Consider the following 25,399-nt stretch of genomic DNA (forward strand, 5'->3'; position numbering starts at 1 on the left):
TGTGAAGGTTTCTTTTGGTTTGGGGAGCTGTCCCAGCAGTTGCCTTACAAATAGATGGGATTGAAACGGGATGCCCTAGAGCTTAGTTAACTTTTTTTTTTCTCTAGAATGAAGGGGCTCCTAGTTCTGTTTGCTTTATGAAAAGTGGATCTGTGGTTGAGCTCTTAGAACATTTGGAGAAAGATTTGTCAGAAGGCAGCTAGCCTGAGCCCTCAGAGATGTTTCTCTCTTCCTAGAGCACTAGACTGGGAGTCCTGGATTTTCATCCTGGCTCAGCCACTCTCCAGCCATGTGGCCTTCGTGAAGTTGCTTAGTACATTATCAGGCATATAATAGGTGCTTGATAAATGGTAACCCCAATAAACTTAATAATGTTTTAGGGGAGCCTAATGGCAGAAGCATTTGAAAAGACAGACTTGGATGATGACTATTTCTTAGAGATGTGAACCTCCCTCATCCACACCCCCCAGAGACCCTCGGCATTTGCTCAGTGGGGCCCTTCATCCTCTTCACTCTTGTTCTGGGCTGAAGTGGTTGCCCTAGGGCTGAGCAGGACTGCCTCCACAGCCTCTGTTGCTGCAAGAAGCCTCCCTCTCCCCAGGCTAACCACAGGTCAGCCGCTTGCATCATATGGCTACAGGAACTCAAAGAGAATGAAAAATGTTAACACCTAACCACAATTTATTCATCTACTCTTCTGTTGGTGGGCAGTAGGTTTTTGCTATTGTGAACAGAACTGTTAGGAATTTTTCTTGTACAAGTCTCCTATCTCACACGGGCAAGAATTCCTCTTGGACATGGAGTAGAAATGCTGGGTCGTGAGGCATGTGAATATTCAACTTTATGAGATAGAGCAAAACTGTTTTCCAAAGTGGTTCTACCAATCGACACTCCCAGCAAGGAATGCATAAGAGATTTCAGTAGCTGCGTCCTCTGGTGTTGTCACATGGCAGTCAAAAAGGATGAACCAGCTACAAACGTTGTTGTTTATATGAATCTTAGCAATATAATATTAACTGAAAAAAACCAAATCCCACAAGGATGCATATGGCATACTTTATGTAATTAGGACAACAGCTAAAAAGAGAATATGTATATATATTTCAGATTATATAAGGGTAAAATAAAATAAAGCTATAGCAAAAACAACTCAAGGGGAAGAGGTATTTGTACACCCATATTCATAGCAGCATTATTCGCAACAACCAAAAGATAGAAGAAACCCAAGTGTCCATCCACGGATGAATGATAAACAAAATGTGATATATTCATACAATGGAATATAATTTAGCCTTTAAAAGGAAAGAAATTCTGACACATGCTATAACATGGATGAACCTTGAGGACCCTATGCTAAGTGAAGAAAGCCCATCACAAAAACATACACCGTATGATTCCACTTAGATGAGGTACTTAGGGCAGTCAAATTCACACATACAGAAAGTAGAAGGGTGGTTGCCAGGGGCTGTGGGGAGGAAGGAAGGGGGAGTTGTTTAATGAGTACAGAGTTTCTGTTTCTCAAGATGAAAGGCATTCTGAAGATTGGTTGCACAACAGTTTGAATATACATAGCACTACCGAGCTGTCCACTTAGAAATGATTAGGATGGTAACTTTTACATTATGTGTATTTTAACACAAAAAAACAAACAGAAAAAAAGGAAGTCAAAGGAACCAGGAACATGAGATTCAGGAGAGTGGCTACCCGTGGGTGGGTGAGGTAGGGAGTGGGCTTGATGAGAAGACAGGCATGGAGAAGTACCACATACGTAGCTCTAAGTTGCTGACAAGGTCCTAACTTTCATTTTAAGTGGTGAGTTCCCTTAAAAAACATACAACACTAACTACATTTTAAAAATAAACAAACACACAAAAATGCTCCTGCATGCACCAGTGACGAGAGTGTGTCATCAACCAGAGATTAGATCAATCCAGTTCTCTACAATCAAGGTGCAAAAACATTTATCCTCAAGGTCCTCTATAGGAAATTATAAACTGTTTTTAATTTTACAATAAGAGTTTAAACTTCCCCCACTAACATCTTCCTCTTGTCAATTTTATAAAGTCTTGAATTAAAGAACTCTTCCAGGTGTTGCTGCAGATAGAAGCCTGAACCAGAGAGACCCTCATCTGGCAATTTCAGTCAAAATTCTGGCACCCAGCAGAGGTAAACAAGATAGGAAGTTTGCTCTTATAGGTAGCTATATTTTTAAACAATTCAACAGAACGCTAATTTATTAATTAACCCAAGTGAGAATTTGGTTGCAAGTGGGCTAGTCAGTACTTCTAATTTTTCTATAAGATTAATCCATAAAAATTTTGATAACTGACTAATTCGGACCCAAATTTGTTATAGGATGCTGATTTAACAGGGCTTTGTTCAGGTCTGTTTATATCACAGGGTATAACAACATGATTTTAGAACTGAAAGTAACTGTAGAGATCATCTTGTCTCTTTGCCAGAGATGGAGAATAGTTGGCACATATGCCACTAGTTCCCAAACTCATGCCCATGGCAGACATTGCTAATCAGTCGTGGCACACTTTCCCCTTAAGCCTGGTCTACCGTAGAATCTTTTCTAACACAGCTCTCCGCATGAGATGAAACCTATTTGGCATCTCTGATCTAGTCCAACCCTCTGCTTGTACAGATGGAGAAATAAGCAAAGGAGGTGACTGTCCAGGGTCACATAACAAGTCCAGTGCCTTTTCCACCACCCTGAGTCATCCTTTCCTTTGGGCCTCTGACAGAAATCAGACACTGTCATCGCAGGAATCCCAGCCTTTGCTGCTCTTGTGAGCTGAAGCCAGCCCTCGTTATATAGCCCCAACCGCAGACGATTTTCCTTCTGGGACTTGCAGGCCTCTCTCTCGCTCCCTGTCCTTTCAGCTGTGACTGCTGCTGTTGGCAAGGCTTTCCACGGAGGAGAAAGCATCCTTCTCATCTTTCATGATGTTCTGTTGGCATCTCCCCAAGCCAAGTCTTTACAAACAACAGTGCCAGGTCTGGGGCGGATGTAACCCGTCACGTCACTCAGCAGGGACATCTTCCCTCCAAGGCTGTCTTATCAACATGGAGCAGTTTCCCTCCATGGCATGAGATGATTCCCCCTCAGTCACTCCCTACCCCACCCCACCTCACCCCCACGAATAACCAGAGCATTACTTCTCCAAGGAAACCTACAAACTTCAAATTTTTGGGCAAATGAAATAGAGGTGAAATTGTAGGAACAGGTAAATTGGAGAAAGGCAGGCAGCAGCTAAGGACCTTTCCCTCTGAAGTGCCACAAAATGGCAGCACAAAGGCCTTATTCCATTGAAAGTGGCACCGGGGCAGGTAAGGCATCATCACCTTCCTTTCAATCATGTAAGGACATTTCACAACCTTGGCCAAGCTGCTGGATTTGATTTAAACTTCAAGTGGTTTTGCCAGACCCTCTTCCAACTGAGAAGTGAATACTTCATCTTAAAACCACAGGAAATGCTTTGAAGGTAACTGGTACAAGTGTCTCATTTCAGACCAGAGAAAGTGGAGCGCAGATCAGAGAGGAGTCAGCTTCAGGCCATACCCAGGGAGTCAAAGCCCAAAGTCAGAGCCCACAGCTTCTGCCTCTGGCCCAGGGCTCTTCCTCTGCTCCTGTTTCCTAACCAGTGGGCCTTGCTTGGTGCCCTGGGAAAGGGACATATCAAAGAGAGCAAAGAAACTCACATCTGAAGACTAGCCTCCATGGGTGGGTAAATGAAATTGAGGGATCTCTCAATTGGAGGGTGAGGTTGACACAGGCAGGGGCTGGGACCAGCATGGAGCCTGGCATGGTGCTATTGCCTGCGGGGATTTTTTCTCTTTTAATCCTCTCAGCAGATCTGGGCAATTTAGACCCATTTCATGGATGAGGACGTGGGGGCTCAGTGACAGTAAGCAACTTGTCTAAGGTGGCCTCATCAGGAGAAGTTGGCTGTGCCATTTGAACCCAGGTCAGCCCTGTGAGCCTGGGTCTTCCTTTCCAATACCCATTCAGGATCACCTCGGGCCACACAGAGTCAAGCCAGTCCCTTGCGGGTTTTTAAGAACCCAGAGTTAGGGAGAGGTATATTTCATTTTGATGATTCCAAGGAAACCCTGGGTAAGCAAACCAGATCATGGGTAGGTGTGAGGGAATTTTATTTTTTGTGCGGGGGATATATAATCCTCTTAGGAGAATAAAATGTTCTCAAGCCACTTGGCAGTAGCTATTTTTATAGATCTATTCTATTATAAGGTATTACTTCTAGCTCACTGGCCTACATCTTCCAGAAAAGAAAACTTTGCATTTAATGTTTAAAATGAAATAAATACTTATTTATATAAGGCATACTATTTATACCTTATTAAAAATTTGGGAAATGCAGGAAATTGGGGTCTGCTATAAGCCCTGTAAGGGCAGGAAGACCCATAGCTTCAAGCTGGGGCTCTTCTGCACGTGCTGTTTCATGATGGGAATGTTGTTTAATAACGCAACTAAAATCTTATGGTTGGACATTTACAGCTGGCCCACTGTATCCATGGGTTCCACACCTGTGGATCAAAAATATTTGAAAAAAAATTCCAGAAAGTTCCAAAAAGCAAAACTTGAATTTGCCGCATGCATTTACATTGTATTAGGTATCATAATCTAGAAATAATTATAAGTATACGTAGGAGAGGATGTGTGTAGGTTATATGTAAATACTACTCCATTTTATATAAGGAACTTGAATATCCACTGATTTTGGTATCTGCAGGGGTCCTGGAGCAAATCACTCACACATATGAGGGACCACTGTATATTGTTTTGTTTTTAAAATATGATCAACTACATTGTAACAAATATCCTCTAGTTAAGTCATAGCTGATATACAACATTATTTCTTTATAATTAATTACTGGAAATTATGGGTCAGATTTAAGACTTTTGATAGATGTTGCCAAATTGGCCTCCATAAAAGTTGCTCCAATTTACATTCTCAGCAGTGTATGAAAGGTCTATTTTCTCAAATCATCATTAACACTGGGTTTACTTTTTTTTCTGTTACTAGTGAAACTGAATATTGTTTTATATATTCATTGGACATTTGTATTTCTTCTTTTCTGAATTACACTTCATTTCCTTGCCTCATTTTTTCTTATTACTGTACTTGTCTTTTTCTCATTAGGTGACAAGTACTTTTATATAGTGGAAATACTATTTCCACACTTTGATATATTTCATTATGTTGAAATCAAAACTTCTGTATGTTATGAGACACCAGAAACATAAATTAAAAGACAAAGGACAAATGGAAAAAACAAATTTACAACGATGTAACACTTTTTCTTTTTAGTTTCATGCTTAGAAAGTCCTTAATCGTCCCCAAGGTTATAGAAAAATCCATTTTTGTTTTCTATTCATTTGTTAGTGTGTTTATAGTTTTCATTATTAACATCTAAGCCTTTACAAGAACTGGAATTAATTTCTGATATGAAGTTTAAAGCAGTAATGATCAAACTTGATTTTTTTCCAGGTAGGTAATTAATTGTTCTAACATAACTTATTGAATAATCCTTCCTTTCCTTGGGGATTTCAAATGCCATTTTATCACATCCTAATGTATATCCTCATGAAAATTTGGGTTTGTTTCTGGACTTCCTATTCTGTTCTGTGAATGCTGGCCTCTTCTAAATTCTAAAGCTATACCTATTCCAACAAGGGCTCCCAAGTTCTCAGAAATGGATTTTGCATTGCTTTGGAGGTTTCTGTTTATATTCTTGTCTCTTACTCTAGACTGTGAGTTCCTTGAGGGCAGAGGATCTGTCTTATTCCTCTTTGCACCCAGAGTGCCTAGGATGGTCCAATGAAAGGAGGACACGGCAGCATCACAGAGAAGGGGGGACAAGTCCTAGGCAGAGTGTTGCCAGATTCAGCAAATGAAAGTACAGGATGCCCAATTAGATTCGAATATCAGATCAACAATAAATAAATTTTATTTATTTATTTATTTATTTGTTTGTTTGTTTATTTTTGGCTGTGTTGGGTCTTCATTTTGTGCGAGGGCTTTCTCTAGTTGTGGCGAGCGGGGGCCACTCTTCATCGCGGTGCGCGGGCCTCTCACTATCGCGGCCTCTCTTGTTGCGGAGCACAGGCTCCAGACACGCAGGCTCAGTAGTTGTGGCTCACAGGCCCAGTTGCTCCGCGGCATGTGGGATCTTCCCAGACCAGGGCTTGAACCCGTGTCCCCTGCATTAGCAGGCAGATTCTCAACCACTGCGCCACCAGGGAAGCCCCATAAATAATTTTTATATGCAATATTTGGGACATACTTGTCCTAAAAAATTATCCGTCGCCTATCTGAAATTCTATTTTAAGTGGGAGTCCTATATTTTATCTCACAACCCTACCTGGACTGGATGTCAAGAGACCTGGCTTCAGTTCGGCCTCTGCCAGGACTGGCTAGGAGACCTTGGACAAGCCATGGAACCTCTCTAGACCTCAGTCTGTCATTGTGAAATTAGGGACTTGGTTCATTCCACAGACATTTATTTATCAAGGACCCACGACACACCAGGTTCTCTAAGGCAGCTGTGTAGCAAAAGCACAGGTCTGGGAGGCAGAAGTTGGGTTTCTGATTTGAGTTCCCCACCACCAACATGATAAGACACATACCAGGGAGAAATTAGGCTAGGTGAGCTCTCCAGTGCCTCCCACCCTGCATTTCAAGGGCCCACCCAGACATCCCCTTTGGAACGCTCACTCTCCCTGGACCTTGCATTTGGCCTCAGCCCTTGCTATGCACTCTGCGCCGGCCAATAAGGAATTCATCTTTTACAAACCAAATGTCGCAACTGACACAGGCTCGAGTTAGAAGTGCCCAGCTGTCTGAGTGCGAGGGTGTGGAATGCAGCCTTCCACACCTGCAGAGGCAGCTTCGCAGGCCAGGGAGGCCCTAACTCACAGCCCGTCCTCCGAAAAGCCCCAGGGACCTGGACCCTAGTGGAGTGGGGCAGACGTTCTATGATTCTGCAGCTGACTATTCATGCACTTTAAGCTTCCCTTTGCATGTGAAGGGAAAATAGGGCTCTTCTCTGATACCACCCAGCACGTGACGGCAGACTGGACATGCCCAGCAGATACTCAAACAAGCTGGTGAAGCAGTTATTCTGTTTCTCCTTTTTTCCTCTACACCCTCTCCTGTGTACACAGGTGACACAAGCCCACACAGCCTACGTACTTGGTCCTAATGGTCCCGAATCTGTGCCAAACATAATGCTAAGCATTGGGGTTACAATAGTGTACAAAAACTATCCTGGCCCTTGCTGCCATGGAGCTTTCAGTCTAGCGAAGGAGATGGCCATGAAGCACACAATCAAACTTATTTAATTGAAAAAGTATAAGGAGATATGAGGGCACATTAGTAGGAAATCTGATTCGATGGAATGGGTAGTCAATACCTCAAACAAAAGATATTTGAATAGGAGTTCACTATCTATTCTAGGAGAGGTCTTTCTGACAGAAAGAACAGTATGTGCAAAGGTCCTGAGGTGGGAGGGTGTACCCTCAAGGATCTGAGATGAGAGAGGGAGTGAGAGAGAGAGTGAAGCAAGAGTAGACTGCAGAGGCAGGAAGGAGCCAGATCCTGCAGGCCGAGGGTGAGTCAAGGCCATTGAAGGATTAAGCAAGATGGTGATTTAATGATATTGGGTTTTTAAAGATGAGTATGGCTGTAATACAGGAATGGGTGGTTGGAAGGGGCCGAAGTGGAGACTACTGGGAATGTGTCTGTGAAGGCTGATAGTGACCTAGTAGCAGAAATGGGGAGGGAGAGAAATAGACTGTATTTGGCTTGGTCATGATTGAAAGAGGCATCAGTGAGATGGTGGCACAGCAGGGGAAGACTTCACCTATGGGAAGAGGGGTGTGGAGAGAAGCAGGAAACTTAGCGGGGTTGGGTAGGGCGAAGGGGGCTGGAGAAGGGAGGGAGCAAGAGAGAAGATACAGGAGCAGGAGGGCTGCAGTTGAGAGCTCAGAGGACCAGGGAAATCCTATAATACCCAGTCAGAGGTGGGGCAAAGGGAACACTCATCTTTCCCAGCTTTATCTCATTTTAGCCTCACAGAGATCCTGCCAGGGAGGGGCCTCATCCCCCATTCTGCACAGGAAGCAAGTACAGTTCAGAACTTTTCCTAGAAGGCAGAGTTGGTGCAAGGCAGAGTTGGGATTTAAACTCTGTTTAACTACACTCTTTCCCCTCTGCCAGGAGCTCCCTCTTGCCCCCTGATTCATGGGCTGATGATTTAACAAGGTCCAATAGTTAAAAGGGAGAGCTCACAGATTCTCCAGGAGGGGAGGAAAGCAGATTGGTGGGAGGGTTAATTCTCATTTCCTGTAGTGATCACCTGGGAGCCTGGGAGCCTGGGGTGGTATCGGGGAACCAAGGCAGCCACAGAGTGGACACAGCAAAGGGCAGTGGTTCTCAACCCTGCCTATGCGTTGCAGTCATCAGAGGAGCTTTGAAAAGTCCTGGTGCCCAGGCTGCCTCCAACCTGTCACTCCCCCCAGGTGATTCCAACGTGCAGCCAGGTTAAAACCCACTGGCATAGCAGCTGCTCTCAACTCCATCCTCTCTTGGCCCCTCAGGCCGGAGAATCTTAGAAAGGCCTCCCACAGCTGTGCCTGGGGATATATTGCCCAGGACCCCAGCCTAATCTGAGTTTAGGGTCTAATTAAGGTCTTTAAAGGCCCAAGACACAGCAAACATTACCTGGCCTCCATCTCTTAAGTAATTCAAAATAAAAACCAGACTCAATCATAAAATAAAATTTCATTTTTTGGGGGGAAATGACACTTTCATGGCAGCTGAAATTAAAATAGCTTATTTCTAGGGAATTCCCTGGGGCCCCGGGTTCAATCTCTGGTCAGGGAACTAAGATCCTGTAAGTGGCGTGGCCAAAAAAAAAAAACCCAGCTTATTTCTAGATTTTCTGGGGGGGTGTGTGCATATGCGTGTGTGCACTCTGCCTTGGCTGGCGCCCCACATGTGTAATTGCTCTGTGTACTGGGTCAATCTGCATAGTTTCTGACTGCTCAACTTCTAGCAAATGAAAACTACACACAGTCCGATTTCTGAGCCGTAGAGATGGAAGCAGCAGTCTCCTTTTGGGTTTAATTTGAATTAAACTGTCAGGCTGTACTTGATGCAGGAAACTGACGATTTTCAACAAGAAATCTTCAGATGAGGCCTGTCAGCATGAAGTGTAACTCTAGAGACTGCTTGGCAAGGGAACCAGCTTTGTCTGGAGGCCAAGTCAAATGGGTTCCCCATCAGGAGCATGAGACAGGCCAACAAGACCTGTCCATTAGGGAAGTGACCCTTGGTCTGTCCAGTTTTAACAGAGGAGAATTCTTGGTGCAATGACCACTTCTGATGGGGGAATTAGTCAGGGAATGGGCACTGCCTTTTCCACTTGGACACCACTGGGTGCCCACACCTGAGGGATGAACAGTTCCTGGAGATGGATAAAGAGTGGTGTGCACCTGTCAGAATGGCCATCATCAGAAAGTCTACAAATAACAACAAATGCTGTGAGGATGTGGAGAAAAGGAAACTCTCATACACTGTTGGTGGGAATGTAAATTGGTGCAGCCACTATGGAAGGCAGTATGGAGGTTTCTCAAAAAACTAAAAGTAGAACTACCATATGACCCAGCAGTTCCACTCCTGGGTATATAGCCTAAAAAAAGCAAAAACACTAATTCGAAAAGATACATGCATCCTAATGTTCATAGCAGCATTATTTACAATTGCTAAGATATGGAAACAACCTAAGTTCCATCAACAGATGAAAGGATAAAGAAGATGTGGTGTATATATATATATATGCAATAGAATACTACTCAGTCATAAAAAAGAATGAAATTTTGCCATTTGCAGCAACATGGATGGACTTGGAGGGCATTATGCCAAGTGAAATAAGTCAGATAGAGAAAGACAAATACTGTATGATATCACTTACATGTGGAATTTAAAAAACACAACAAATTAACGAATATAACAAGAAAGAAGCAGACTCACAGATATAGAGAACAAACTAGTGGTTACCAGTGGAGGCGGGGGCAATATAGAATGTGGAGGAGTGGGAGGTACAAACTATTCTGTGTACGACAGACTCAAGGATATATCGTACAACAAGGGGAATATAGCCAATATTTCATAATAACTATAAATGGAAATTAACCTTTAAAAAAGTATATAAAAACAAAATAAATTTTAAAAATAAATAAAAATATATTTCCATTTAAAAACAAAACAAACAAACAAAAGAGTGGTGTGCATGTCAGGGGTGCCCAGGTTGGGCTCTTACAACCATCCCTTGATCCTGCCCTCTGGAACTCTGGGCAGGCTGACGGAGAGGCTCCTTGGGGTCTTAGCTTCTGACCAGGATACCCACGTTCTCCTAGCACCCCAGCAGGGAAGCACGGTTTGAAGATACTGGGACTAGGAGAACAACTGATCAAGTGAACCCAAGATGTGGCCAAAACTCCCTTTGACAGGCAGGCTTTGAGGACAAAGAATCTCACCCAAGGAGAGATGGCACCTCTGACCAAATCCTCACTCTGACCCACTGAGACAATAAGCCTAGCCTCGCTCACATTCGGGGCTGGAGGAAGCTATTTCGGCACCTCTTGTGTCCTCGTCACCGCTGATTCCACCCATCCCAGTCCTCTGCCAGAGCCAGACCAGCCTGCCACGTCCTGCCATTTCGGTCAGGACTCTTTTGCTGTGAGTGACAGAAAATTCACTTGAGTTAGCTCAGGCAAGAAGGGAAGTTCACTGGCTCAGTAAGTAAACCACAGAAGGGCAAAGGATCAGCTGGGCCTGGGGAATACCTGGACCCAGGGTCATCAACACAGTTAGGACCTGTAGTCTCCTTCCTCTGTCTCTGCTTCAGTCTGCGCATCAGCTTGTTCTCTCAGAGCAACTTTTCCCATGAGGTAGGAATCAGGCTATTGGTGGTACTAGGCTCCCATCTTCCTGGCTTTACCCCCCAGAAAGGATGGTTTCCCCCCCCCATCTTAGTTCCTATTCAGAAAAATCCAGGGGAAGTTTTCTGGTTGGTCTAGTCTGGGTTGCCTGTCCAGCCCATGGCTGGGAAGCCAGGACACTACAGCTGCGGGACGTTCTTGTATCATATGGTTGGAGTAGAGTGGGGAGGTGTGTTTATTAGCCTACTGGGGCTGCCACAACAGAATGCCACAGACTGGGTGGCCTAAACAACACAAATTTCTTTCTCACGGTTCTGGAGGCTGAGAGGCCCGAGATCGAGGTGCCAGCAAGGCAGGTTTCATTCTGAGGCCTCTCAGAATGGCTGATAGGCAGCTGCCGTTTTGCTGTGTGTTCACATGACCTCTTCTTTGTGTGTGAGGGAGAAGGAGAGTCTGTGTGAGAGACAAAAACAGAAGGGGGGGGTGGTGTGGAGGGAGAAGGAGAGGGAGTACTAGCTCTCTGGTGTCTATTTTTGTAAGGACATTAATCCTATAAGATCAGTGCCCCACCGTTATGATTTCATTTAACCCTAATTACTTCCTTAGAAGCCTCATCTCCAGATACAGCCACACTGGGAGTAGGGCTTCAACATATGAATGGGGGGAGGGGGGAAGCAACCATTCAATCCATAATAGGAGAGAAGCACTATTTACCCAAAGAAGGGGATTTGGTGGTCAGACAGGAAGGAATTTGGGGGCTCTGGGCAACCCAGTTATTTTATAAAGAACATCTTAGAAAATGTCCAGCACAATGGCTTCTTGTCTCCACTACCCAAGATCCACAAGGCCTCATGTTTGGACAGATTTTGTTTATCAAGCAAACTGCATTCACAGTCATGCTTCACTAATTTTCCTAGGAAATATCCCAAGTTAAAAAGAGGGATATGTTTGTTGAGAAAATTCCAGCCCAAAGGAAAGACACTTCCTGTTTTTGTTTGCAGTGCAGCCTTGTTATGGATCAATATTAGATTTCCATGAGGCACTTTGCATTTTGCAAATATTGCTCAAGTCAGAGACCTAAAAAGAATACCAGCTTTGGAGGCAAAGACCTTTGCATTCAAATTCCAGCTGAGGGCCTGTGAGCAAGTCACTAGCCCACTCCAATCCTGTGTCCCTGTTGTATAGCCACCTACTTCCCGCCATTTACAAGGATGGAGATAATGTACGTAAAGTGCCCACTTTGTGCTCAGCACATAGTAGGAGCTTAGTAAGTTTAAGTTCCCTTCCTTCCCCACTATCCTAATGTATTTGTTAAAGATGGGGGAAGAGAGGTATGGAGGAATGGGATGGGGAGAACAGTACCAGGGAGGCTCCAGCTGTATGCTTCACAATCCTACCAATCAAGTCTCTGAATTAGGCCTCAGCTTTCCGTTTATAAACTTAGGCAGGACAGGGGTGGGTAGGAAGAGGAGGAACTTGGCGTTGTTGGTTCCAGCAGGGCCCTTCTGATTCCATAACCTGGTCTTCTCTGCCTGGTTCCTGCCCACCCCATAGCCCCCGGTTCCCATGCTCTGAAGGTCTTTTGGCCAAGTTCAAGGCTGTGGAAAGAAGGGTGGAAGGAGGGAAGGAAGAGGCATTTCCCCCAGAGAGCCTGAAGGTGGCACCAGAGCAGCGCAGGAGCTGACATCAGTCTCTAGCCATCCTGCCCACCAAGCAAGGTGGGATAGGACAGGCAGAGGTGGTGAGGACCGCTCAGCAGGGCAACGACACATGGGCGGCAAGCCAGGCTGGGGCATCTGTCCACACCATTTGAAATCGGCACAAGGGCCCTCTGGCTAATTTCCTCTCTTTGGTAGGATGATCATGTGATTTACCATTCAAATCCAGACACTGATTTATCCGTCAAATCCAGATACTTCAGAGTGAAAGGCGCACTATTAATAATTGCTTCCGGGACAGCAGGCTTAAACTCACCTGTCCCTGGCAAAGCAGAACTTCCTGTCACCTTACCCTCAGGTCACTTTTTCCTTCATTGTTTTCACTATTCTTTTTTCCCAATCACCACTGTCTTTTTTTTGTTTTTTGGCCCCGCCACACAGCATATGGTATCTCAGTTCCCCAACCAGGATTCAAACCGCACCCCCTGCAGTGGAAGCACAGAGTCTTCACCAATGGACCAACAGGGAAGTCCCCACCATTGTCTTTGAGGATATTGTCCTTGCAATGGGATATTTTAATACATATATATATATTATAAATTATTTTATTTAATTTATTTATTTTTGGTTGCGTTGGGTCTTCATTGCTGCACGCGGGCTTTCTCTAGTTGCAGAGAGCGGGGGCTACTCTTCATTGCAGTGCGCGTGCTTCTCCTTGTGGTGGCTTCTCTTGTGGAGCACGGGCTCTAGGCGTGCGGACTTCAGTAGTTGTGGCATGCAGACTCAGTAGTTGTGGCTCACGGGCTCTAGAGCGCAGACTCAGTAGTTGTGGTGCACAGGCTTAGTTGCTCCGCGGCATGTGGGATCTTCCCCGACCGGGGATCGAACCCATGCCCCTGCACTGGCAGATGGATTCTTAACCACTGCACCACCAGGGAAATCCCACAATGGTATATTTTAGACCTTGAAGCACGTGCTTTAGCTTCTTAAGTCTGAACAGAGTCTCTCTGAACCCACTCCAATAGCTGGTTTTAGCTTCTAGTCAGAAGATTCTGTGTTCCCTGGTTTGCCAACCCCACGGCTCAAGAGTTAAAGATGTCAGATGTGGAACAGTGACCCTTATCTCAACTTCAGTTGAGATTTATTTATTTATAAATTTATTCAGGAATAAATTTATTCCTGTAATTTTGTTCTGAGTGCTCACATCCTTTACCTCTTTAAATTTAACTATATTGGTTTATTGAATTGCAAATAGACAAGTCCCATTAAGCAGGATTCTTATATTTCCAAGATCATCCCATTACTCCATTCAATCCCAAATTAGCATGTCATTTATCCCCTTGTTTCTGAATCCTCTTCACTTAATAGCCTCACAAACATCCATCCATTGCAAAAAGGGCTCAAACTTTTCTCACTTCCAGTTTTGGTTGATTCATTGATATCCAAGTAATGGATTTGTCTGGGGGGGGTGGTCATTGTAGAGAACCGTGCCCTTAAACATATTTTTAGAGTTGGATTTTGCTAGTTAATAGCCTATCTCTCTGTCATTCACACTTGCCACAAATGAATAAAGATTTCAGTCTTAACCTAAAATCTAAGTTAGACTTTTCACTTTATCTGAATAACGTAGTTAATATGAGAAATAAAAAAGTTTTTACGGAAATTTTCTCAGCTAAGAACCTCATGGTCACAAATATGTGTGTAAGCAAGAGGAAAATTAGGTTCGAAATATATAAAATCTTAAATCTGTTATTTTTAGAGGCAAGATTGTCCATGTTTATTTTTTTTTCTTTATTAGTGAAGTACATTTTACATATGGTAAGGTACACATATCTCAAGTGTACAACTTAATGACTTTTTGCATATGCAGTGTAACCATGCCCAGCTCAAGATATAGAAAGTTTCCATCACCCTAAAATGTTCCCTCATGCCTGCTCCCAGTCTCTACCCACCTCAACGATAACTGTTCTGACCTTCACAATCAAAAACTAGTTTTGCCTGTTCTTGAACTTCATATAAATGGAATCATACAGTACATGCCCTTTTGTGGCTGGCTTCTTTCACTCAGCATAATGTGTATATGATTTATCCATGTCACTAGTGTGTACTGGTAGTTACTTACTTTTCATTGCTGTGGTTTCCCATATTTTATTTATTACTCTCTTATTTATGGCTAACACAATGTCTTATGGGGTCTGTTGTTCCCTTTGGCTAGATTGATATTAAAAATCTTCATATCAATGGAGCGTAGTAATTTTTAGAAGACAAAAGCCAAAACCATCCAGTCTTAAACCAAGTTTCCTCCTAATCCCTCCTTCAGTCAATCTTCTCCTCGTGCTACTTTTCCTCACAAAATTGATAGAAAATTAAGGAACCTTAAAGCTCTTCATTGTGTTATCAGCTTAGGGAAACTTGTCATCTGGACAACAGGGTAGAACATTTACAATCCGAAATGCTGAAATAATTGTAGCAAACACATAACACTTACTAGTTTTCAAAGTGCTTTATATATATTACTTATCCTGAAAACAACTCTATGAAGTAGATACTATTATTGTCGTCCTCACTTTTCTGATGGGGAAACTGAGGCACAGAGAGGCCAAGTAACTTGCCTGAGGTGGTAGAGCCAGGATTTGAATCTGGACGGTTCAGTTTCAGAGCCCTCACACCTCACCACCATCTTGTGCTGCGTGATACTTTCTGTAGCTGAAGTGTTTTCTTCTATTAGCTTGGTAGCACTTTCTGAATAATTCAAATCTTATAAATTTGCTTCAAAGAATACAACTAAATTGAATGGAAGATCTAATATAGAATGTGTGGCATTCATGAATAAATTATAAGACTCTCTGGTTTTAAATAATAATTATTTGCTTATCTTGTGACTTCTGCCAGATGGGGCTGTGATGTGCCGAGCCTCATTTCCCTTCTCTTCAGTGAGAGGCACGATTTATCTTAAAATCTCATCAGTCTTATCATCTGGCAAGCTGGAGATGGGTGTTTTGTTTTTTTAAAATATTTTTTAAATTTATTTATTATTTGGCTGCACTCAGTCTTATTTGTGGCACTTGGGATCTTCGTTGCAGCATGCAGGATCTTTTAGTTGCAGCATGTGGGCTCTTAGTTGTGGCATGTGGGATCTAGTTCCCTGACCAAGGATCAAACCCAGGCCCCCTGCATTGGGAGCACGGAGTCTCCCACTGGAGAGAAGCACTGGACCACCAGGGAAGTCCCTGGAGACAGGTTTGTGGAGTCTTAACTGGTTGAGACAGAGTTGAATGCCACTTGTAGCATCGTGAGTTCAAGAAAGATGATTTTCCCCCTCAATTCTGTTGCACAGGGTCGTGTAAACTTTGGCAATTAATATAGGTGATTGACAGTTTTCTCACAAAAATTATCAGGGTTCCAGGTGAAATTGTCTTCAAGTTTCCTTCTGTTGCTAAAGACAGGAGATGGGGGCAGGCTGACTGTTCCACTTCTAGAACTCTGGTTATAAGCTTGATGGGGAAATGCCGTGGTAATTGGGAGGGGGTATTTTTATTTTCTAACTCATCCCCTCCCCATGCTATACTCCACACTGGAACTCAGTCCCTTTGAACAGCCTGAAGCCTGCACTCTGGGCCACATGTCTAGTTTTCTGGCTTGTTTCTCAGCCTCCAGCTGTGCTCACTTGCTCCTTACCTCTACCCACCCTGGTACCAGATCCATCCCCCAAATACCCCTTCCATCGTGCAAACTTCCCTCCCACCCAAGGCACCTTCCACCCTATGAGAAATGTCTCCAACCTCAGCCTGGCATTCAAGGTTCTTCCTGATGTGGCCTCACCTTTTACCACTCCACTGTGTCTCCCCTCGGCCCCTGCCAAATTGGATCGATTTTTCCAATATACAGGCTGGGCTTTCCCACCTCCAGGCCTTTGCTTTCACGGTGACTTTCCCCTGAATGCGTTCTTCCTCCCTCTCCCCAAGTCCAAATTATATCCATCCTTCAAGGGCCTGACTTAACTACTAGGTCTCCAAAAAAGAACACCCTCTCTCTCTCTCTCTCTCTCTCAATACTGGCCCTGTATGTATACTTTCCTTGGGCAATTTTACAGTTAGCTTTGGGTTGGAGTTGTGTCCATGCTGCACGAATCCAATTAGGCTGGAAAGCTCCATCAGGTCAATGACCTTGTGTTTTCAGCTCTGAATATGCTACCATACCCAGCACACTGTAGGCATTCAAAAACTTGAGTGGATGCATGAATGAATAAATGAGTGGATGAAGTGAGACAGAAATAAACATTATGAGACATCAGAGGAGACAATTCACTCCTGTTGGCCATGGTCAGAAAAGGCTTCGAAGGACAGCGAGGATCTGGACAGGCAGGGGAAAGGATTAGAAAGATCCCAGAGGTGAGATCATAAAGGTGTGCTGGGGACAATGAAAATGTGTCTGGCCAGAGCAGAGGTTCCCCCAGAGAGGCAGGAAATGGCCATATTTGCAAACTGGAGAGAAAGATTTGCTATCGTCAGTCCCAAAGGCAAGAGGAAGGACTTGATGACCTTTGTACGTAATGATTCAAAACTCATGGTCAATGCCAAGTTTTCACAATGAAACCTCTGGGGATGGCTCCTCAGAGATGAAGCTTTAGCTATGTGGGAAAAGAATCTAAAAAAGAGTGGATATATGTGTATGTATAACTGATTCACTTTGCTGTACACCTGAAGCTAACACAACATTGTAAATCAACTATACTCCAATAAAAATTAAAAAAAAAAAAAAGATGAAGCCTTATGTTGGAAAGGAGTGATTCCATTCCATTCAAAGCGGGATGTGTACTCACTTGTACATTCTGGAGGAGGAAGAGCTCTTAGAAATGATCTGGTCAAACCCTCATAATTGGCAGAAGGAGAAACTGAGGCCAAGAGAAGGGAAGACAGCCAGACAGTGATGGAGGCAGGACTGGACCTAAGAGCTCCAGAGGCAAGCTCTATCCATGCCTCCCTGCTGACTCTTTCTCCCTGGGGCAGGGCGGGGGTGGGGGGGAGGGGAAACAGCAGCAATTTGTGGGGTTTTTTTGGTTCAGCTATTCCCAAGGAGACGAGACAAGATGGGACAAGCAAACCCCACAGTCCTTCTGGCAGACACTCAAGGTGTTATGCGGGTTTCAGCCCCAAGGGCCACATTCTGTAGATCTAGAATACATCTGACCCACAGTCATGGTGGGATCAGAGAAGGCCTTGGATGCCTGCTGAAAGCTGGACCTTTATCAGACCGAGGAAGGTCTTTGAGGAGAAGGGGAAGGGCGGGGACTGGAGAGGCCCTAGCAGCTGGTGAGGGAGTACCTGTGGCAGATTGGGAGGGGCTCCCACCTTGTGCATCCAGGTGGGCCAAAGGTAGCCACCTCCCATCTGGTCTTCTCCAAGAAAAGTTTGATTTCCTTTCCCAGTTCTGAGCTTGTCTCTGCCCTTACACAGTGATAAAATTGTGTTCCTTTCCCAGTGATCAACCAGCAGCAGGAAGCAGCAGTTTAGGAAGAAAAGGCTGGCAAAGTGAATGCAGCATGAAACCACCCAAAGATCAAGATCCATTTTGCAGCCTTTGAAGGCCCTGGTGTCTGGCTGAAAGAGATAGTGCAAAGATTTGGGATTGGAGGTTTGTGTTCCCGTAGTGGCTGTAACACCAAGCTGCTGTGTGACTGTGGGCAAATCACTCAACCTCTCTGAACCTCAGTTTCCTCATCTGTAAAGTGGGGAGAATGCCACTATCCTCTCTGGGCTTGGAGGAGGATCAAATGAAGGTTCAACTCTACATAAATACTTGTCACTGTTCCATTTATAGTTTCCCTCAACCACCCCCTGCAAGTGATCAGTTCCTGCTCTGCTGGGCTGGAGATAAGAGGACCAAGCAGGAAGCAGCTGGGACGTTGGCAGAAGTGCCATTGGGTAGCAGATCATGGGGCATGACCCATAACTGGAATTCTCAGTGATGAAGGAGAATGGCAGGAAGGAGGGGGGGAAGAAGGAAGGGAAGAGGGCAGAATCTATTCCCTCAGCTCTCGTTTATTTGAGCCTACAGTGAGCCGAGCACCATGCTGGGCCCTGGGGCCTCAGATGAACAAGACTTTCCTTCACTCTTTGTTGCCCCTCCCCCCAACCCGTGCATCTTGCCGGATGGAATCCAGGGCCACGGCAGTGAAGGCGCCAAGTTCTAACCACTGGACCTCCAGGGAATTCCGTTTCCTTCACTCTTGAACAAACAGTTGTTGAAGGACTTTATGAAGATGCCAGGCCTTGGGATACCCCAGGATGGAGAGAGGGGCAGGCGGGCAAATGAGCAACTGGACACAGCGTGGGGTGGACAGAGAGGACCGCACAGAGTGCCCTGGGTACGGAGGGAGGCAGAGGGCGTTCCAGCCGGAGAGAGGCCCCCTGTTCTGAGGCTACATGGACTTCTGTGGCTGGAGGGGAGGGGATGCGTCACGGGGAGAGGGGAGGCTGGGAAGGCCAAGAAAGACCCTGAATGCCACCAAAGATTTGGGCCACATGGTCACAGGGAGCCTCCGAGAAGGGAAAGGCCAGGCTCAGATTCTAATTTGGCTGCACCGTGGCCAGTGGAATGGAACTGGGGGACAAAGCAAAGATGAAGGAGGAAGGAAGAGATGAGAGTCTGGAGACAGTGGGAGGACCCGGTGGCTGCTTGGCTCTCGGGGGTGAGGAAGGGGAGCAGGCACCATGGCGGCGTGTGTTCCCTGCACGGGGAGGGACGGCAGGGGCTGGAGGAGCAGAGCCTCCTCTAGCTCAGGCTCTCTGCTCGCTTTCCAAGACTTCCCTCGCGGAATCAGAAGACGGTGTCTGAATCGGCCTGGATGGCCCAAGCTGTACTGTTCTGGGGTGGGAGCGGGGGTCGGGTGGATGGGTCACTTCCGCAGGCCCTCCCAGCTCTGCCCTTCTGTGCTTCTGTGGTTGTGACTGGATCTCCAGGCTGGAGCTTGACCTTTACTGGTCTAAGCACTGAAGATATGGTAGTTTTCCCCGGCAGGGGGAATTCCAAATAAAAACGAAATTATAAACCTTAGAACACAACATTTGTATGGATGCTGAACATAAGATGGTATCTTTCTAAATTTTCCAATCGCAACAGATGGAATAAATATTTGGAAGCTAAACCTCTTTTGCTCTTTTTTGGAGGGTATATGGGCTTTGCAGTGACCCTAAGCCTGCCTCAACTCACCCATTTATTAGGTCACTCAACTCTGAGGACCTTTAGGTTCCAAGGCGCAGGGACCCCCACGCACACCAGGGGATGGGAAAGGCTATAGGAGCCTCTAATATTCTTCCTGGGGCAGGAGACCCACTGACTCCTCTGTGGTACCTAGCACCTCCCCACCCTCATTCTGAGGGCTCAGCAGGTTCATCCAGGGAATAAGGGCTTTGATGCATTACTCAGGGCTTGCCCCAACCGGCCCTCAGCTGACTCCCAACCTGGGACTCACATGGGCTGGAGCTCAGCTGAGTTCAAGGGAGACCCTTGTGAACAGAAGCTGTCTAGGCCTGGACTGGGAGCCGGGGGAGAGGGAGACGCTGATCAAGTTCAGCTCTGCTGCATGGGCCACAAGGACCCAGAAGCTTGGGGATTTTGTGGCTGGCATGACCTGGAGCTCCTAGCTCAAAGATGGGCATTCAGGGAGAGAGGGATGTAAGCTATGAAAGGTAAATCAGAGCCAAGCCAAGAGACCTAGGCCACAGCACACGGTGGCAGCTGGTGTGATATGGGAAGCCTGGGCCAAGGCTTGTGCCTGGCACATGGTAAGAGCTCAAAAAGTAATGATAGAACCAAATTCCCACCAGCAGACCTCATGCACCCTGGCCCACCACACTGGGGATCTGCCTTGTGATGTTAAACATATGAAGCCAGTACACAGACAAACAGCCAGTGGCCCTCTCCCTGCCTGGTCCTTCCTGGCCTCAGACCACACATCACCTCCAGGAAGCCCTTGGTTTTCACTGTAATCTGGCTTCCTCTGCTCGGAGTGTGGTCTGGGGGAGCCGCACTGGGCAGACCCCAGCCAACCCCATGGTGTGAGCTTGGCATGGAAGTCTCTTGCCTGGATTCCGACTCTAGGTCCAAGTATGACCTAGTGCTGCTCATAACCATGTGGTCTTGGGCAAGCTACTTAACCCTTCCAAGCCTCCATTTCCTCATCCGTAAATGGGGACTAATAATAGTACCTGTTGTTATTTCTCCTAGAGCTGTGTGAGGTTTCAGTGAGAAGTGCCTGGCATACGAGAAGCACTTAATATGTGTTAACTGGATGAATGAACAAGTGAATGAATGAAGAGGGGCTTTCCTAGGGTGTGGCCTAGGGAAACATCTCCTGGCTGGTTAGGACAAGAAAGAGCTGGGCCAAACCCTCTCCATCACTCAGAAAGCAACAGGTGGGCTTCCCTGGTGGCGCAGTGGTTGAGAATCTGCCTGCCAATGCAGGGGACACGGGTTTGAGCCCTGGTCTGGGAAGATTCCACATGCCACGGAGCAACTGGGCCCGTGAGCCACAACTACTGAGCCTGGGCTTCTGGAGCTTGTGCTCCGCAACAAGAGAGGCCGCGACAGTGAGAGGCCCGCGCACCGCGATGAAGAGTGGCCCCCGCTCGCCGCAACTAGAGAAAGCCCTCGCACAGAAACGAAGACGCAACACAGCCAAAAAATAAATAAATTAATAAATTAAAAAAAAAAAAAAAAAAAAAGAAAGCAACAGGGGCCAGCAGGCGAGGGCATAGAAGAGAATGACAGTGAGGAGAACGCCTCCAGGCCTGGGAGGAGGTCTGTGGGACCCCTTCTTGGCAGCAGGAGGGGAGGGAGAAGAGGGTTAAAGGTGGGAGCCGTCCCAGGACTACATGAGTCATCACGAGATTGAATTACAGGAGCCCAATTTACATGATACATGATAAAGCTCCTTTTGGAAGGAGTGGAAAGAACTTTGGTTTTAAGAAATGATTTAGCCATGAAGAAAGACATTGAGAGACAGAAATAAATGTGAATGCCCAGTCCAAATTCATTCCCCTCAAAAAATGGTCCGACTCCCTGGAAATTGGTGTTGTAAGAGGCATCTCCACCACTCCCACCCAGAGTCTGCCCCAGAGGACCCCCACCCAGAAGAGGTGAGGTGCCCAGTTGCCTAGGAGGGGAAACAGCTTCAAATCCTACAAGTCAGTTCTTTTGTTTAATTCTTTATTCTACGATCTTTATCACCCCACCCCTTTCAAAAGCTGTGGTCCCTATGGGTCATGGGGTAACATCAAGGAGGCAGAAAGTAGCTTGGCTTGCGGGATCTTAGGAGATTTTATTGCCATCTCAGGATGTGGACCTCCCTCGCCTGGAGCTGCAGGGGACGTTTCAGTTGCACTTCACAATCTTGATTTCAATCCTCCTCTCTCCCACCACTATGACAACCAGGGTTTTTACTAGAAGGCCTCAGCATGACATCGTGACCTCCACCCAACATTTATTGGGTGATGCCTCTTCTGGGAGCCCCCAACCCTCACTGGCCTCAATTTGTGAGCTTGTGGGGTCCTACGACATTCACCTTGATGTTTGAGCGCCAGTTCCTCCAGCATGATGTCCAGCATCAACAGGTCAGATGAATACCAATATATTACATAAATCCTACAGGTCAACCAGGAAAACAGTAAAGGCCGACTATCCAAGGCAAAACAGGGGTAAATGATGATTTACCTGATTCAGGTTAATTAAGGGAATACAAGCTGACACAGGACTCAAATATGGTCTGATCCAGGAGAAGTGTGGGAAGGAAGGAAATGCCAACTCTAGCAGCCTGTCCTTGGACCCTGACAGGGAAGCAGAGTCCACATCTGCTGTCCCAATTCCAATAGAAACCACCTATGGGAGATCCATTGGTGACCCCTACAAACCACTGTTCCCAGTGTTCCAGGCTTTGTGTGGCCCCTCCCACTCTGGGCTTGGCCACGTGACTTGCTTTGGCCAATGGGACATTAGCAAGTGTGATACAAGCAGAGCCCACAAGCTCTTCTGGAAACCCAGCTGCCACACTGTGAGGAACTCCAGGCCATCTTGGTAGAGAGAGAGAATCACATACAGAGGCCCTGGAAGGTGAAACACTTCATGAGGAAGAGTTCACATGGAGGAGAGAGAACCAAGACATTCCAGCCGAGCTCCCAGGTAAATTCAGTCATGTGAGTGGCCCCAGCCAACTCCACGTGGAGAAGAACCTGTCAACCCATAGAATAGAGAGAAAGAATAAGTTGTTTTAGCCACAAAGTTTTGGGATGTCTTGTTATGCAGCAATAAATAACCTTAGAGCTGTATGAAAATGAGGTGGTGAGTTCTCCATTCCTGAGGCTATTTAGCTAAAGCCCTGTTGGGGCCAAACTGTGGAGATAATGTTTGCACTGAGTAGGAGGTTGGACTAAGATTACAGAAACCATCCATCAAAGCTTATCTAAATCATGCAAACATTCCATCCTCAAATATGTTAGCTAGGGAGTGAGTATAGTGGTCAAGGCCCTAGACTCAGACTTTCAGGGTTCAAATCCTGGCTCTGCTACTTACTAGCCATGTGACCTGAGGCAAATTACTTAACCACTCTAAGCCTCAATTTCTCCAACTCTAAAATGAGATAACAATAGTGTCTAGTTCTCACAAGGGGATTGTAAAGATTAGATGAAGTAATGTATATAAAGATCTTGGAACAGTGGCTATGACATAGAAGTTAGCTAATATTATCCATAATAACACTTATTATCTCCCAGATAGCCTCTCACACAGCAACAGATCCAAAAGCTCTAGTAATGCCACAAGTCCAGATTTCTGGCTCATATAATACGGTCTCAGGAACTAAGGTGGTCTCCCAGGCTCTGTCAATGCTAAAACTCTGTGGCTCCCTCCTTCCCTCTCTCCCTTCCTGTCACACCACCACACTGCTCCATATTGCAGTCTTTGTGATTTATTATTTTCATATTCCCTCTTTTCAAGGATGAGTCCAAGGATGCTGAGGGGTGTTGGGCCACTATGGCAAATAGCAGGGCATATAGGATTAGGCCCGGGAGCACTTCCCACTGCATCTCATTAAGAGTGACCCCAGAATGAGAAATTAAGAAAATAATCCCATTTATAATTGCATCAAAAAGAATAAAATACCTAGGAATAAATTTAACCAAGAAGGTGAAAGACCTATACACGGAAAACTGTAAGACATTAATGAAAGAAACTGAAGAAGATACAAATACAGGTTTCTTTCACTATACAAAAGTAGAGCATTCTTATGAAAACTTTCGTAAGCTGAAATGATGTAAAGAGAAGAAGCAACTACCTTAGGACATTTTTTACATCTTATTTCGATGTAAAAAATAAATCTAGGTAAGGCACAGATGCTCACAGACACAGTTCAAAGCTACGATAGCTTGATGCTGAGATGCTGAGTGTAGTTCCCAGGGCAGGAGCTTGGTGGTGCCACTCTCGCTGTCACTGTAAGGGCTTGCTACAAAACAAACATTGAACGCTATTTTCACTTTCCACCTTTTTATATAAAAGCAAAAATCCTCTTCAGATTTCTTTTGGTTAGCAAAAACGGGTACTAATGTAGTAGTTCTTTGGTAAAAGCAAAGTAGCACAAAGCAAACTTTCAAAAAGAGATTTACACGTGATACCTGTAAATGGAAAAATATTCCATGTTCTTGGATTGGAAGACTTAACATTGTTAAAATATCCATACTACCCAAACCAATCTACAGATTCAATGCAATCCCTGTCAAAATTCCAATGGCATTTTTCACAGAAATAGAACACACAATCCTAAAATTTGCATGAAACCACAAAAGGCCCTGAATAGCCAAAGCTATCTTGAGAAAGAAGAACAAAGTTGGGGCATCACACTCCCTGACTTCAAACTATATTTAAAAGTTATAGTGATCAAAACAGTAAGGTATTGGCTTAAAAACAGAGACATAGATAATGGAACAGAATTAACACCCCAGAAATAAACCCACACATATGTGGTCAACTAATTTATGAAAAGGAAGGCAAGAATATACAATGGGAGAAGGAGAGCCTCTTCAATAAATGGTCCTTAAGAAACTGGACAGCCACATGCAAAAGAATGAAACTGGACCACTATCTTACACCATATACAAAAATGAACTCAAAATTGGTTAAAGCCTTGAACATAAGATCTGAACTCACACGACTCTTAGAAGAAAACATAGGCAATAAGCTCCTTTACATCAGTTTTGGCAATGATTTTCTTGATTTGACAACCAAAAGCAAAGGCAGCAAAAGCAAAAATAAACAAGTGGGATTACATCAAACTAAAATGTTTCTGCACAGCAAAGGAAACCAACAACAAAATGAAAAGGCAACCAACTGAATGGGAGAAAATAATCATATACCTGAGAAGGGTTAATATCCAAAATATATAAAAAACTCTTACAACTCAATAGCAAAAAACCAAACAGCCCAATTTTAAAAAAATGGGCAGAGGATCTGAGTAGACATTTTCCCAAAGACTACAGATGGCCAACAGGGAAATGCAAATCAGAGCCACAGTGAGGTATTACCTCACACCTGTTATAATGGCTATTTTTGAAAGGACAAGAAACAGGTGTTGATGAGGATGTGGAGAAAAGGGAACCTTTGTGCACTGTTAGTGGGAATGTAAATTGGTGTAGCCGCTATGGAAAACAATATGGAGGTTCCTCAAAAAATTAAAAATAGAACTACCACATGAACTAGCAACCCCACTTCTGGGTAT

Source organism: Balaenoptera borealis (assembly GCF_965194805.1).
Source record: "Balaenoptera borealis genome assembly, chromosome: 3".
Taxonomy (NCBI): domain Eukaryota; kingdom Metazoa; phylum Chordata; class Mammalia; order Artiodactyla; family Balaenopteridae; genus Balaenoptera; species Balaenoptera borealis.